The sequence below is a fragment of the Euprymna scolopes genome, chromosome 20 (genome assembly GCF_053919585.1).
Source record: "Euprymna scolopes isolate OS-2025 chromosome 20, ASM5391958v1, whole genome shotgun sequence".
Lineage (NCBI taxonomy): Eukaryota > Metazoa > Mollusca > Cephalopoda > Sepiida > Sepiolidae > Euprymna > Euprymna scolopes.
Window position 1 is genome coordinate 14,923,937 of NC_136501.1, and position 18,164 is coordinate 14,942,100.

The window sequence follows — 18,164 nt, forward strand, 5'->3', positions numbered from 1 at the left end:
ATTTGAGAGAGAGAGAGAGAAAGATATATATATATATATATATATATATATATATATATATATATATATATATATAGTAATTTATAAAATATATATGACGATTAAGCTACACTGAATATTCCGCGTTTCATCCACTCTAGGACTCCTCAGGCTTATGCGTATATTAATTTTATGTGAGTACATTAAGTAGTAATATATATATATATATATATATATATATGTATATGTATATATATATATATATTTGAGAGAGAGAAAGATATATATATATATATATATATATATATATATATATATATATATATATATATATATAACTACTTAATTTACTCACATAAAATTAATATACGCATAAGCCTGAGGAGTCCTAGAGTGGATGAAACGCTGAATATTTAGTGTAGCTTAATCACCATATATATTTTATAAATTACTATATATATATATATATATATATATATATATATATATATATAATACGCATCAAGTGCGCTTGAAAGCCAAATCACAACGCAGTATTAGGAAAAATAAAAAATAGTTTACTTGTTTGAAAAATTATAACAAATATTTTTTAGAGATATGCTCAATCTTCAGCGTGTTGTTTTGTTTCTTTTTTTCCTTTTCTTCTTCTTTGCCCTGTTGTAAAGTTGGAGAAAAAAGTCTGTTTGTAAAGAGCCGCGCGTTGTATCTCAGCGGTTGTATTTTTAAATGTTTGAACTGTGCGTAGGCAACGCGAGATTAACCTCAAGGGTGTGAGTTTATATAGAAACGTTGATTTAATTTTAAAATACGCATCAAGTGCGCTTGAAAGCCAAATCACAACGTAATATTAGGAAAATAAACAAATATTTTACTTGTTCGAAATTTATAATTTGAATATATTTCAGAGGTATACTCCATCTTCAGTGTGTTGTTTTGTTTCTTAAAAAGACTTTTCTTTCTCCAATTTTACAACATGGTCAGGAAGAAGAAGAAAAGAAAAAAGAAGCAAAACACAGAAGATGGAGTATATCTCTCAAAAATATTTGTTATAAATTTCAAACAAGTAAAATGTTCGTTTATTTTCCTAATATTACGTTGTGATTTGGCTTTCAAACGCACTTGATGCGTATTTTATTTCATTGAAATTAAATCAACGTTTCTATATGAACTCACACACTTGACGATATATATATATATATATATATATATATATATATATATATATATATATATATATATATATATATATATATATATATATATACTATCATGGGTGCCCGGCGCGTTGCCTGTGTTTTTTTTTAGGTGTATGCTGAGCAAAAAAAAAAGGTCGATTTTTTAAAATTTGACTCCTATTATAACCCCTTAAAATTTATTGTTTAAGGCTCAAATCAAGTTATTAAGTTGGATCCATGTCCAAGAAATCTATATCTAAAATTTCAAGTGTTTAGACCCAAAATTGTAGGAGGAGTTTGGTAGAGTTCTCAAAGGTCAAATCGTTTAACTTTGACCACTTAATCGCAAAATTCCTGCCCAAAAACCGATCACATCGATTTTCCCAAATCTCAGTATCCTGTATACCAAATTTTGAGTCTGTAGACTTTAAATTGAGAGAATTATTGCGTAGGGAAATGTACACACACAGACACACAGATACACAGACAGACAGACAGACACTTTCACTTTTATATATATATATATATATATATATATATATATATATATATATATATATATATATATATATATATGAGAGAGAGAGAGAAATATATATATATAGAGAGAGGGGGGGAGAGAGAGATGTACTAGCAGGCCGCCCAGCATTGATCGGTCGTAAAATACGCTTAAATATGATATTTTAATTCAAGCAGATTTCGTATTTATTATTAGAGTCAATTCTCTACTGATTATCATATTGTACCCAATATATAGTAGTTCCAGTGTCCGGTCGTAAAATACGCTTAAATATGATATTTTATATTAATGTAGATTTTATATATATTTATATATTTTGTATTATTATTACAGTGCAAATTCTTTATTGGTTATTATATTGTACCCAATATATATAACAATGATTTCAAAGGTTTTTTTTTTTTTAATTTGATTCGGTACCATCAGCTGGAATCAGAATCGAAACATTCAGCTTTCAGCCATATTCTTATTTAGCGCTTCAGCCTTTATTGTTACCGTCTGAGCTATCACCAGATGGATAAAAAGAGCTAAAAAGCGTCGTCAATCTAAAAAAAAATATATGTATGCATGTTCAGAAGTTAGTAGAATAACTCCTGCCGTTTGACTCATTAGCAACTATTTTTACGGGCTAAAAAACTAAAGTGTTTCTGAAGTCCAAATACCCTATATATCAAGTTTCATATGTATGCACCCCTAAATGTTAAAATTATTAAAAAAATAACTTACCTATGTTAATCACAGTATTTTTGTGACAATATATATTACAAAATCCATAAAGATTCTTCATTTCTTAACTAGATTTGAGGGAGGCGTGCAATTGCGTAGCAGGGAGGGGAGCGGGGAGGGCGGTCCGCCCTGGACGGTACGTACCAAAGGGTGGCATTTTGAGAGGGTAAAAATAGAAAATAGAAAAAAAAATAAAAAACAAATAAAAGGTAACAAAAAAAATTGAAATTTTATACCAAAATGAGTCATTAAGGGTGTAAAAAAAATCGGAACTTTTGGAGATATCGGAATCGGAAAAATGTGTCCCTATTTTCCGATTCCAAAACCAATTCTTTTGAATTTTTAATTTAATTTGTCACTATTAGTACTAATGATAAATATTTATTGCTTTTAAATTATCACTAAAACTAAAATCATAATAACATAAAAATACGATGTAAATTTATTTTACTTGTAAAACAAAAGAAAAATTAAATTTGCTTAAATTCTTTAGTTAACTTGTCAAAAAACGCAGTTGATTTACATGTTCCGAAAAACATTAAAACATTAAACAAAACAATTTTGTCAAGAAAAACACTTTCAAACATCACTGATAATTAAACGATGCAACGGAAAATTACGTAATTTTGGAATTATACAAACATTAAGCAACTGCGGAATAAAATTTGACTGAAAACAGATTTTATAATCGTCCTATCGGGGGATATAATTTTAGATAGGAACTAAGCGCTACACCCTAAATACTATTTAAGTCTTTTTCTATTCGATAGTTTAAATACTGCCGAATTCCTTTCAAGTTTCGAATAGTCACAGAGTAAATGATTTTTTTAACTATTAACAAAATTTTATTATCGCTAACGTATTTATGAATAAACTGAAATGTATTATGACGAATTAAATCTGGTAATAGGATTTTAATTACTTTTTTTTTATTAATATAATAATTGTAAAAAGTAATACAAGAAAGGTGTCGTTAGAACGCGCACCTAACTTAGAAAAATCGACTTATTTGCTTTCAAACAAGAGTAAATATTTAGAAATATGTACATTTCTGTGATATAGACTTGAATCGTATTTAACACTATATCCTCTTCAAGAATAGTCTTAAGATCTATGTTCAATTGACATTTTGTTCATAATATAATTATTTATTCCATAGCTGCTTGATTTCCATACATTACCAAAATTAATTCTCCGGTGTCTAATTTTCCTAAATTCAATTAGATAAAAATATAACAAGCGATTTTTAATGTGTTTTATTCATTTGGGATTTTATCTGTTTTGGTTTTGTTTTAATTAGATGGTGGGTTTTGTCCGGTGTCCTTTTGTTCGGTGTGCGATCCCCTATCTAGCATTGGCAAAGTTTCCAAGGAGTTATCAAAAAGTGTGCTTGCAAAAACAAACTTTTGATAATTCCAATATCTTTAGTTTCAGATGAATTGGACAGTAATAAAATTAATGAATTCAAACCCTTCGTATCTATATGCGACATGTGTTGGTTCATTCCTTCTTTTCGGTTTATATGTCTGTATTTGTTCAGATAAATTGGATATTAACAGGATTAGTAGATTCAAAACTTTTCACACCTATACGAGAAAATACGTGTTGGCTAATTTCTTATTTGATTTCCGTTTATATTTCTACTAAAACAAAATTTCTGAATAAGAGAAGACGGATTTGGATGGTAATATAAAGCAATAAAATCTCAGGCTTCTAATAGAAATTATTTTTGGTAAATATTTTTGATTCTGCTCAGCAATTTCGTTTTCAAGTTTCCCATGCGCTAAGAAGACACACAAAAGACATTGAAAATTTGCCAATATAAAATGTAAGTGTATTTTTAAAACATATTTTAAAGACATTCAAAGTGTGTTTCATGAATTGAAAATGAATTACTGACATATTTTTTATTTTTGTTTAAACTTTTATTTAAATTGATTGCGAAAGTTCGAATTGCCTCCCTTGTAAAAGTTAAATACATTTTTTTACTAGGTAGAAGAGTTACTTATCTTGCCTTTGGTAACATTTATTCGTTTTGTATTTATTTTTTCTCCCTCATTTTTTTTTTTTTTTTTTTTTTTTGCTTTCTTAGATAGTCTGGAAAATCGTCCACCAGGCAAGAAGAAATAAACAAAAACATAAATTTAAGAATTTATAGTGGGGGGGGTCATTTTCACATGTAAATTTTATGTATAATCTCCATAATCGAGATATTCTAGCGTTTTAGGACAGTTAAGCAAAAACGTGATTTTCTTGAAATATTTTGATTGATTTTTCTATAGAAAAGTCTTTTGGGGTTTTTTTTTCTGGGAGTTGAACTTTTTTTTATCCAATCGTTCCCCCGTAAAATTAAAATTATTTTCAAAATTGAAAACTTCAGTGGCCACAATACAAATTGTACTAAATTTGAAGAAAATATAATAAAAAGGTTTACCATTCGATTTTTTTACTCTACATGAACCTCAACTTTTGTGAGGAGTGGAAGAGTTTGTCATTAAAAAACATATAATTTATTTTTTTTTTTTCTAAAAAAAATCCTAAGTCATCCATTCCTTGGGCAATCTTGATTAAAGTCCTACGAAAGATGGCGGTCACGAACGGATGTAAAAAAAAAAATGGGACGGAACGCAAATTTTAGCGAAACGAAATTAGCGAGTCGACTGGGCAGCCTAGCAAGGAGAAAAAACAACAACAACTCGACTGCTACTAATAACGACTAATAATAAGCGTGTTATAATTTTTATCTACTCTGTACTTGTTATGAATATGTTAATAATTAAATGAAATAACTAAGACTGTAGTTTCACATAAACAAAAGATTCCATAAAAATTGAATTTTCATCGTTCTTTTCACTGCATAATTACCAAACAAAGCAATTAAATGAAAAAACTAACAAACTTTTTTTGTTTTTTCCAAATAGAGTGAAACAATAAATAAATTTAAAAAAAACAAATGTTACTAAAGGCGGGATAAGTTACTTTTTTACCAACTAGATAATTTTTTGTGTTTTAATTTATTTATTTACATTTTTTTTTTTTCACTACTTTTACTTTTAACTAAAAAAAAGGGCATTAAAATTGCTTTATTTGCTATTCTGGAAGATTTTTTAGTTATTTCATTTCGTTGTTTTTGTTGTATTTTTCATTTCATTGTTTTGTTTTGGTAATTATGCAGAGAATAGACGATGAAATTCCATTCGTTATAATTTTATAAGTAATCCCCACTTAAGTCTTCGCTCTTGCGTGACATTTGTTCTCTTTAGAGAAATTCAACGATTGACTCCTGATGAGTTTGTTGATGAAAGGGGCCTCTAGAGTCTTCCCGGCCTTATTTAAAGCGCTATATATATATATATATATATATATATATATATATATATATATATATATATATATATAGAGAGAGAGAGAGAGAGAGAGAGAGAGAGATTAAATGACAAAAAGTTATATTCCAAAATTCATGATGTTGACCATCTTATAATTTATTTCTTTAATTCAGTTGACTTATACAATTCTTGACAGTATCTGTTTCGTAGCGCAAAATCAATCACTTAATTATTATATCAATCAGTGAATCTATTATGCCCTTAACTCATCAGAAGAAATAGCAACGATCAATCCATCAAAAGGAATTGAAATGTGATTTGACATGATGAAAATCCGAAAATTGGAAGAGAAGCTGCAGTTACCTTTATATTTTTCCATTACGCCATATTGAATGTTTTTGCTCTGTAATTACATTGAGCTTCTTATATAAGTATTGATATATAATAAGAAAATATATTTCTACAGAAATATATATATATATATATATATATATATATATATATATATATATATATATATATATATATATATATGTATATGGGGGAATTTATGTCTATACTAGCAGGGAGATCCGATGTTGCCCAGGATTTAAAAAGAATCAATGAATGTTTCATCCCCCCCCATATTTTTGTTGTCATCGAAATCGGTGAAATCGACCATTTTTCAACTAAATCGATTAATTGTCTACTCTAGTTGGGAACCCACTGCAGTGCACCAGGAGGAAGCCTCACATGCCTCCCCGCAGTGACTTAGTCCATAATATATTGTAGTCTACATTGCACTGTAGAGAATCCACTATTGATTTTATACAGTTATTTTTATATAATGGCTGGAATTAAAATTTAAAATGTAAAAGTCAAGTATCATGGTCCAGTTGTGCATGTGCACTAAGCAGAAACATTCATTTTGAACGCGTCTCTGTCATATTAAAGAACCTACTGTTGTTAATATGTCGGGTCTTTCTACTTGTGCGATGATAATGGCTTGAATTAAAGTTTAAAATGCAAAAGTCAAGTATCATGCTTCAATTGTGCTCTAAACTAAAACATTAAAACTTGCACTTGGCATATCAAAGAATTTACAGTTGATTTTATACGTCGGACTTTTTTGCTTGTGTGGTAATAAAACTTCTCAAATGGACTGGCGATGTTAGGCTGTATAAGGCGTAAACTTCAGTTAAAATCGCCTCTCCTTCTTTCATCGATTTTTTCGATTATCGATTATCAATACTTATCGAAGACATTCCAGTATAAAACCTGTCTAAGGACACTGCCAATTACATAAAATAGATTTGTGTAAAAGCTCATAGGAAACTCTCTCTCTCTCTCTCACTCACACACACACACACACACACACCACCACCACCACCACCACCACCACCACCACCACCACACAAATTTCCTTTTATATAGTAAGATATGTGTGTATTAATCGCCTCTACGTTACTCACGGATTATCATTTTATTTATTTATTATTAATTGAATATTGAAATAAAAATGAATTAGTAATTTTTTAATTATGTCAAAAAAATTGATTTCATCACAAAAGTTACAAAGAGTGGTCATTTTGTACGATAGATTGAAAGAGATGATATGATCTCTTAGTACCAACATCACTTCTGACACAAGCGAACCGGAAAGAAAGGGAAAGAGAGAAAGGGAAAGAGAAAGGGGTTGCATTGATATGCTTGCTGTTTTCGCCTTCCACCTTAAAAGGTGTCACGGGATCCACAGTAGCAGCAGCAGCATCTAATATCCGTGTGAATACAGGAAAGTGATTGGCACAGTAATTTCATAGGAAAAGAAATAATAACTAAATTTGGTTTCAACTCCATAAGAAATTAACATCGGGTGACATACATTTTATAGAATCAGATCTCGACACTTGCTTTTATCAAGCATAGTATTTCTAAATAAATGAATAAAAAATGAACTTTGTTTTTATTTTTATTTGGGGGGGGGGGTAGCAAATCATTTTAACAACATGGCAGGCGCTCGACTGAGCTTCAATCCATGACTAGTCCCTCTACAAAATATTCGCAACAAACATTCGTCTAACTAAAACTGTTAATAATCTCCCTTACTTTCTCTCTAGTAAAAAAGAAGGGAGACTTTATTTCAAAAACGATAAGAATATCACTTCTGACAGATGTGTGCATATTTTAAAGAATTTTTTAATAAATATGCGTACAACAGAAAATAGGATCGGTTTAACGGTTTTACATGCAGGAATGTTTTGGATGTATTGAATGTCTTTTAGAGATTGACTTTCAAACAAACTTATTTCTACCCAGGTCTTTATTTATCGCTTTTTTTCGCAAACCCATTCTCCGCACGTCCTCTTATCTCTATATAATCTCTCTCTCTCTCTCTCTCTCTCTCTCTCTCTCTCTATATATATATATATATATATATATATATATATATATATATATAGTAATTTATAAAATATATATGGCGATTAAGCTACACTGAATATTCTGCGTTTCATCCAACTATAGGATTCGTCAGGCTTATGCGCGAATTGTGTGGTTGCCTCTTGCTTTTATATATGTTGAGGATTTCTAGTTGGCCAATCAGCTTTCTAGTATCCACCGCGCCCCTTCCTATCAGCCAATGGGCATGCATGAATGATATATATATATATATATATATATATATATATATATATATATATATATATATATACTAGCAAAAGTACCCGCCGTTGACTGGGTTCAAAAACAGCCGACACAAAATGGACTTTGATTTATGTGATAGGTTAGGAAAAGGAAGGGTTGTAAATTTGGGTTGAATGTGGGGCTATCAAAACCAAAGTAAAATATGATGACAGTAAAAATAAAATAGACAAACCCCATAATTTATTATATCATACCTGTTCACACTGAAACACTTATCACAATATTCTGTGGATCTATATTAAAAAAACTTGTTAAACTTTATAACATATTTCCATTCTATGGAGGTCAGGCGCAAACGAACACCCCATAATTTTATTATACCATATTTCTTCAAACTGAAACATGATTATCAAAGTATACTTACGCAGATAGATATGAAAAGTCTTTATTAAAGTTTGTGCCTATTTCCATTCTATGGAGGCCAGGCGCGAACGCAGGCCCCACAATTTTATTATACCATCCTATTTAAGTTAAAATATACTTATCAAAGTATTATTATGTACATCTATATCAAAAACACTTGTAAACGTTTTTTTTTTTTAATTTTTAAATTTTTTATTTCCATACTTTGTGGACCAGGCGCGAACGCAGACCCCACAATTTAATGAATCATCATTATGCCAGATCAAACATACCCATTCTTGTGTCTCGATACATCTTCTATCATTATATGTAATCAGTTTTTTAAAATAGTCAACCATAAAGGATACTATTCATGACCACACACACACACACACACACACACACACACATTCAACTTTATATATATATATATATATATATATATATATATATATATATATATATATATATATATATATATATATATATATATACTTCAGAATAACGTAATGCAATAAATCTACTGGTATGTAAATCCAGTGATTATTGGTCTTACAAAATATTATTATTGACTGTAATATTTTATAAAGACAATCCCAGTTAAATAAAAATTGCTCAATATACCAGATAGAGCAAATTAATCATAATTTTGTAATTTAAATTTTATGATGTGAAATGGTTAAATTTCAAATCTAGAATTTTTATTATATGCAAGACAAAGAATACATTTCAATAAGCATATTTCCTTAGTCCATAGGTTTTCGATGCGTACCCATCTCCTCAGAAGAAAAAATATTAGCAAATATTATACTGGTTTATACCCAATTTGCTATATTTAATAAACATAGAAAATCATAATTAAAAGTTTTTAAAGTTTTTAAATCATAGAGTAAGGGAAATTTTATATTGGTTCAGAATGAAAAGGATATTGAACTTCATATCCAAATTGATTTGTTTGTTTTTCCTTGTTTTACGGCATATCAAACCTTTTCAGGTTATTTAATGCCGAATCCAGTGATTTTGAAGAACAATTTTTTAATAGAGTATATTTTGTTTTTTTTTAAGTCGGTTTCTATTTAACGCATAGTTGGGACCCTAACAGGTATTACCAGTCCGGGTCAGAGTGGACATGGGAGCAATGGCAATTAAGGGGTGGCTCCACAGTCCCCAAAGCCGCAAGCTGGGGCCTCACCATCGGATATAGTTTAAGGTCATATCCAGGACCAAATTGAATCGTAAATCCTGAAGTGAGAGTATTTGGTAGCAGGGAGGTAGTGCAGTAATAAAATTTCTCAAATGCAGTTGTGATGTTAGGTTGTATAAAAGTGTTAACATCGTCTATTCCGTCTTTAATCCGATTTTTTTTTTGTAATAAAATTCTACCTAATTTCCACCTCTACTGATCATTACACCGTTGTCTAACTTGCACTCATTTACTCTTATCCTCGACTCGCCTTCATGCTTTGATAAGTGGTGAATTCCTGTCAAAAATCATCCAATTTTTTTTCTTCGTTACCAAAGAGAGAAAAAGAGGCTGAAACTTGAAGGAAGAGAGAGAGAGAGAGAGGGGGGGAGAGAGAGAGAGACAAACAGACAGACAGGCAGTCAGACAGATAGACAGACAGAGACAGAGACAGAGAGCAAGGTCAATCAGAGAGAGATTTTCGAAAGGAAGACGTTACATAAACCATTGTAACTCTTCCATTTTGTTATCCATACACCCGGCCAACACCAGGTAGCCCTGCTAATTCTTTTTTGTTTTGTGGGGTTTTTTTTACACTTTGTCACTCCTAACAAAGCATATTGCAACTGAAACGTAAGTAGCTACTATTTGGGATTGTGTCTAACAAGGAACCATGGGGAGTTGAGAAACAAGATGTCTTTTGACATTACATTGAAACTTCTGCAGATTAGTACAGTCAGGGAAGCCGGAAACAGGGAGGGAATTTCAAATCTAGAAGTCCAAGGAAAGAAACTATTAGAGTAGAAGGTTTTTCAGTATATAAGAATCTCAACAGTGAAGAGGGTGGGATTTTCACGAGTTCATCAACGCACATTCCATCAAAGTACGTGTAAGACAGGCACAGGGATGCGATATTGCGGTGATGGGACAGAGGTTGTAGCTTGGCCGATAGTGCGGGACCTATTAGATTTGAGACTCTTTTGAGACTCTTTCGAGACAAACGATTAACAAAAAAAAAAAAAAACGGAGGAGGGGGGTGCTTTTGATGCGATTTGTCCATTAAAATAAGGGCATCCGGTTTAGATTCTCTGCTTCAGCCATTGGGCTCAACCAAAACAAGCCGAGTTTAAATGTGATGTACGTTTGATTATTCTGTCCGAGTTGGACTCTACATCCGGATATTAATTGCACCAACTCATTTCCTTGTTTGTCCGTATGGAGATTACTTGTGGCCATTTCACAGGAAACTTGTTAATTAACGTCTACAGCAGCCGCGGCAATCGAAATACAATAAGTAAATCTTATCAAGTATTGTGTGAATCGTGCTAAATCGATACACATAAAAAGACAATTGTCCATCTCTTTATCAGATTTGGTAATAGCAACGCCGTAAAGACAAGAAACATAGATATTTTATTACAGAATATAAACATTCCCTTTCGAAGCCATATTTGAGATTGTTGTTTTATTATGAGTTTATCAAATCTCAAGTTCTAATAATTATATTTTTTAAGCAATGACATTATCAAACAATTATTATTATTATTATTATTATTATTATTATTATTATTATTATTATTATTATTATTATTGAAGTGACTTTAGGTTTATTTTTACCGAGGACGGCCATTTTTAAGATAGGGTGAAATTTTTTATTTGTGTGCGTGCGTGCGTGCGTGCGTGCGTGTGTGTGTGTGTGTGTGTGTGTGTGTGTGTGTGTGTGTGTGTGTGTGCTTATTGGGGGGCATTTTTGTATCATCTAAAGTTTAGGAAATGAAAAGTTAAAATCTCAAATTCTGATGATTCTATTTTTCTTAACAATTTGAGGTTGTTGTTTTATGTAAATATTAATTAACTAGTCCGTATTTCCAGTGTCACAAAAACCATCATCATCATTGCAAACATTAATTAACGAGAAACGAATTGTTTCCCTTTATAGTCGCTCTTTATCAGTTAAAAATCACTAAAACCATTTCCTCTCCAAAATTAAAAAAAAACATGTCTATCTGTTTACTGTTTCAAATTGGCTATTTTATTTTATTTTATTTTATAATTTTATTTTATAATTTTATTTTATAATAAAAAAGTCATGTTGAGAAGAGACTGTAAGTTTTTTTTATAGTTTCTTTTTAAATTAAAAAAAAACATGTGCAAGTGAATTGAAATCTGTTCTTTTATAATTTACGTAAAAAAAATATTCAGAAAGACAAAACAAAAAAAAACCCAATGTGTTGTGTGTTGAGTTTTCATGAAAAAAAAATCTAATATTTTTTAATCAATTCTTTTTAGCTTTTATTTTATTTTATTTTTATTCATTTTATTTATTATGTGTTTTAAAAATTTTCAAATCCCATGGAATTTCCCGGGTGTTTTTTATGTAGTCATGTACCTTATTGTTGTATTCTGTAAGACTTTCAAGTTGCACCGATTGGATAACGGAGGGCAAACAAAGTTGTGCAGCGTTGTATTGTTCACTTCTCCACATTTGCGTATACTTAGGCAGCATTTTTTCATTCAGACAGACATTGTTAAAAACAGCAGAAAGCTTCTGTTTATTAATACCTTTTTTTATTTTTTTCTATTTTCCATATTATCCTTTTTGTATATACATCGAAGGTATGGAAGTATGGCCCAAGCATTTTTTTTTCAAAGTGTCCGCAGTTTTTACTTTTCGTGTAAGCATCTACGTATCGTCAGGAATGTGTGTGTTAGTCTATGCAGAGAATTGTGGAAAGTGTTTTTTTAATAGTAGTTGGGGTGTGAGCGAAGGTCATTAGGACTACTAGCAGCAGTGGGGTGTTAGTGTAAGTAGAAAAGGGAGGAGAGCGTGCCAGTTCTGGGGTTAGTAGCTAGAACGGGTTGTGTAGGGGGGATTATGCTAGGCATTTAAGTATATTGGTACTCTTTTGAAATACGATTTGACTGAGATTAGCTCTGCACATTTACAGATTGTCGGGTCAGTTTTTTTACTATATCTGATTATAGCTACTCATGTTGGGACGATTAATCAGAATCAGGAATCAAAAAAAATTAAACTTTTGAGGGTATCGGTATCAGAATGGGAATAATCTGTGCCTATTTTCCGATGTCAAAAACGATTTCTTTTATTGTTTTTATGCTTAAGACTTAATTTTCCATGTCTTGTATTAATAAAATTAGACGGCACATACACCCGTATGCTAAAAACAATATTAAATATATCTTGGCAAAATCATCCCACGAAGCAGCAACTTTATGACAACCTACCTGCCATATCTAATACCATCACAGAAAGACGCCTACGATTTGCCGGTCATTGTCTGAGGAGCAAGCATGAATTGGTGAGTGATGTATTGCTATGGACTCCACGACACGGACGCGCAAGCAGAGGACGACCTAGATCCACGTACATCCAACAAATAGCACACGACGCCAACTGTGAACCTGAAGATCTGAGGCAATTGATGGAAGACAGGAAACTCTGGAGAGGAAGAGTCACATTGGCCCGGGCAAGGAGTCCGTCACGATGATGATGATGATGTATTAATAATGCAATGATAAATATTTATCGATTTTAAATTACCAGCAAAACTAAGATCCAGATATCATCCCCACAAGTGTGATTTTTGCAAAACTATATACTCATATTATATGTTTGTGTTTTTTTCTGTAATATGACTCTCACCTCGAAATTAAGACGAAACGTTGATGAACACATAATATGGTTTGTTCCTTTTTATTTCTCTCTCTCTCTATATATATATATATAGTCATCCACATACAGTACTGTTTCGCTGTTTCACAGCTCATCAGTGCGGCTAAACAGGCAACTGTCTCAAGCCATGATCGAAACCCGACCGTCCAAATAACAGTAAAAGGCTTCTCACCATTACGCTATATGAGTGGGTAATGAATTAACGATGTTTTGACATGTGTGTGTGTGTGTGTGTGTGTGTGTGTGTGTGTGTGTGTGTGTGTGTGTGTGTGTGTGTGTGTGTGTGTGTGTGTGTGTGTGTGTCCAAATAATGAGATAGATTACATCACAAATTAATTAATCTTGTGGTTCAGTCTTACAAAATATTGTTGGGCAGAAATAGTTTTATATAAGGCAATCCCAACATACATGATAGAGCAAAGTGAAAATTGTAGGTTTCATATTTGAACTTTTTTGCAGTGAAATATAGAATTTTAAAAACAAAATTTATTATTTGAATAAGGAATGCACATTTAATGTCCTTTCCTTAATAAAAAAAAAAAAATAGAAAAATAAAATAAAAACATTCCCGGGCAATGTCAGTTCAGTACGGCTGGTGGGGGGGTGTAAAATCGATGAGGCTGTGAAAAACAGATGAACTGTGATAAATGGGTAAAAACTTCATGTTAAAATGCTGACTATTCTATGTTTTGTGAATTGAATTTTTCGGCGATGAATTTCCAGGTGAAACCTAAGAAATCTGCATTTTTGACAAGATAAATTGAGAGTTGATATTTCTGCATTGAACAATGAATGATGGAAAGAATAAAGAAAAAATTGAAGAAAAAAGAAATTGAAGAAAGAAGAAGAAAAAATTGAAAAAAGAAAAGGAACGAAAAGGAGAAAAAAGAAAACTGATGAAAGAAAAAAATAAATTGAAAAAAGAAAAAATTGAACAAAGAAGAAGAAAAGAAATTGAAGAAAGAAAAAAAACTGAAGAAAGAAGAGAAAATTGAAGATGAAGAAAAAGAAATTGAAGAGAGAATGATAATAAAAAAGTAGATACAAATCTAAAACAGAAAGAAAAAATAAACTGAAAGAAGAAAAATAAATTTCTTAAAATTATTTTTCTTTAAAGAAGAAATTGAAGAAAGAAAGAAAAGAAATTTTAAAAAAGAAGAAGAAAAAGAAACTGAAGAAACAATAATAAAGTGAAGAAAAAGTTGAAGAAAAAATTGAAAAAAATTGAAAAAAGAAGTTTAAGAAACACGTTGAAGAACGAAGTTGAAAAAAAAGCTGAAGAAAACTGCAGAAATAAGTTGAAGAAAGAAGTTGGAGAAAGAAGTTGAAGAAAAAAAGTGAAGAAATTGATAAAAAAAAAACTAATATAAGAACAACTGAAGAAGAATAAAGAAGTTTAGTTTCTCGTACATTTTCTGCCGAAATAAAGTGCGAATTTTAAAAAAAAATGCAGAAATAAAAGTTTTAAATGATCAGAAATAAAACAATACGCGTATTTTAACTGAAGATGAAAATAATTTGTACGCGAAAATATAAAAGAAATAAACTTTAAACATCCATAAAGTCAGATGTCTGCGTCGTTTGTGTTTCATAATGAGCTTAAATTACGATTCATTTTTGCCTTTGTTCAAATTCCGATTCGATTTTTGTGCGAAGATTTTTACCAAGTTTTATTTCTTACTTAATTTTCGCATTTAATCAAACCCGCTTCATTTTCGATATCTCCGCTTTTAGAAGTTGCACATGAAAGCGACATAACTCCTCAATAGAAGGTAATTACATTGAAAAATTAGCAGGATAAGACTTTCATAATCATTAGCATGTCTAATTGTGCAGCTGCGTTACTAGTGTTAAAATAATCTCCTAATTCCTCTTCAGCATCTTTCTCTTAGACACACACACACACACACACACACACACACACACACACACACACACACACACACATCTCAAAAGTATCACTGGTACTTATGCAGAATAAGGAAAGTACTATCGTCTGAAGTTTTCGGGTAGTTTACGTAAAATGCTGGAAGATGTCGAAACGTTGAACTAATAATAATTCCGAATCTGAAAAAAGCTACAAAGAAAGACAAATAAAAGAAAAATCACATTTTATACACACATATATACACATACACACACCACACACACGCACACATACATATATACATACATACATACATACACGCACACGCACACATATATGTATATATATATATAATACTAGCATTTCAGCAGGGCATTGCCCGGGTGTTTGGAGGTGTATGTTGAGCCAAAAAAAAAAAAGCGATCAATTTTTTTATTAATTTGACCCCTATTATGACCCATAAACATTTTCTGTTTTGGGCTCAAATCAAGTTATTAAGTTAGATCCATGTCCAAGGAACCTATATCTAAAATTTCAATTGTTTAGACCCAAAATTGTCGTAGGAGTTTGGTAGAGTTCTCAAAGGTCAAATCGTTGAACTTTGACTCCTTATCAGCCAAATTTCTGGCCGAAAACCAATCATAGATTTTCCCAAATCTCAGTACCGTGTATATCAAATTTCGAGCCTGTAGACTTAAAATTAAGAGAGTTATTGCGTAGGGAAATGTACAAACAGACAGATACACAGACACGTCCACACACACATATATATATATATATATATATATATATATATATATATATATATATATATATATATATACTAGCATGGGTGCCCGGTGTTGCCCGGGTATTTGGACGTGTATGTTGAGCAAAAAATAAAAAATAAAATAAGCGGTCAATTTTTTTAACTTTGACCCCTATTATGACCCTTAACATTTATTGTTTTGGGCTCTAATCAAGTTAGTAAGTTAGATCCATGTCCAATGAACCTATATCTAAAATTTCACGTGTTTAGACCGAAAATTGTCGGAGGAGTTTGGTAGAGTTCTCAAATGTCAAATCGTTGAACTTTGAGCACTTAATCGTCACATTTCTGTCCGAAAACGAATCACATCGATTTTCCCAAATCTCAGTACCCTGTATATCAAATTTCGAATCTGTAGGCCTAAAATTGACAGAGTTATTGCGTAGGAAAATGCACACAGAGACACAGACACACAGACACACACACAGACACTTTCACTTTTATATATGTATAGATAGATATAAAGCTGAATGTCTGTTCGTGTGTCTGGTCACGAATAGGCTCCTATATGGTTGACTATTATAGAAAACTGATCACATATAATGATAGAAGATGTATCGAGACACAGGAATGGGTATGTTTGGTCTGCCATAATGATGATTCATTAAAATTGTGGGGTCTGCATTCGCGCCTGGTCCACAAAGTATGGAAATAAAAAATTTAAAAATTTAAAAAAAGCGTTTACAAGTGTTTTTGATATAGATGTATATAATAATACTTTGATAAGTATGTTTTAACATAAATATGGATGGTATAATAAAATTGTGGGGTCTGCGTTCGCGCCTGGCCTCCATAGAATGGAAATAGGCACAAACTTTAATAAAGACTTTTCATATCTATCTGTGTAAGTATACTTTGATAATAATGTTTCAGTTTGAAGAAATATGGTATAATAGAATTATGGGGGTGTTCGTTTGCGCCTGACCTCTATAGAATGGAAATATGCCACGACGTTTAACAAGTTTTTTTAATATAGGTCCACAGAATATTGTGATAAGTGTTTCAGTGTGAGCAGGTATGGTATAATAAATTATGGGGTTTATCTATTTTATTTTTACTTTCGTCATATTTTGCTTTTGTTTTGATAGCCCCGAATTCGAAGCTATCTCTTTACAACTCTTCCTTTTCATAACCTATCATACTGTCATAAATCAAAGTCCATTTTGTGTCGGCTGTTTTTGAACCAAGTCAACGACGGGTACTTTTGCTAGTATATATATATATATATATATATATATATATATATATATATATATATATATATATATATTTTGTGTACAGAAAGTTGTTAGTTGAGACAGGTCATTGGTACCGTCGGTTTCAAGCCCGATAATAAGGCCCGTTTAAGGTATCCTTATCAAGCTCTCTTCAGCCAATATTCGTCTGAAGAGAGCTTGATAAGGATACCTTAAACGGGCATTATTATCGGGCTTGAAACCGACGGTACCAATGACCTGTCTCAACTAACAACTTTCTGTACACAAAATATAAGTACGCTCTTAAAATTTGGATTTTCCTTTTAATTGAGCACTCTGCTGGAATTCTTTTTCCAAAAAAAACTAATCATATATATATATATATATATATATATATATATATATATAAAGCTTAATGTGTGCGTGTGTGTGTGCGCGTGCGCGTGTGTGTGTGTGCGTGGTCACGAATAGGCTTCTTTATGGTTGACTATTTTAAAATACTGATCATATATAATGATAGATGTATCGAGACACAGGAATGAGTATGTTTGATCAATTGTGGGGTCTGCGTACGCGCCTGGTCCACAAAGTATGGAAATAAAAAATTTAAAAGTTAAAAAAAAAACGCTTACAAGTGTTTTTTATATAGATGTACATAAGAATACT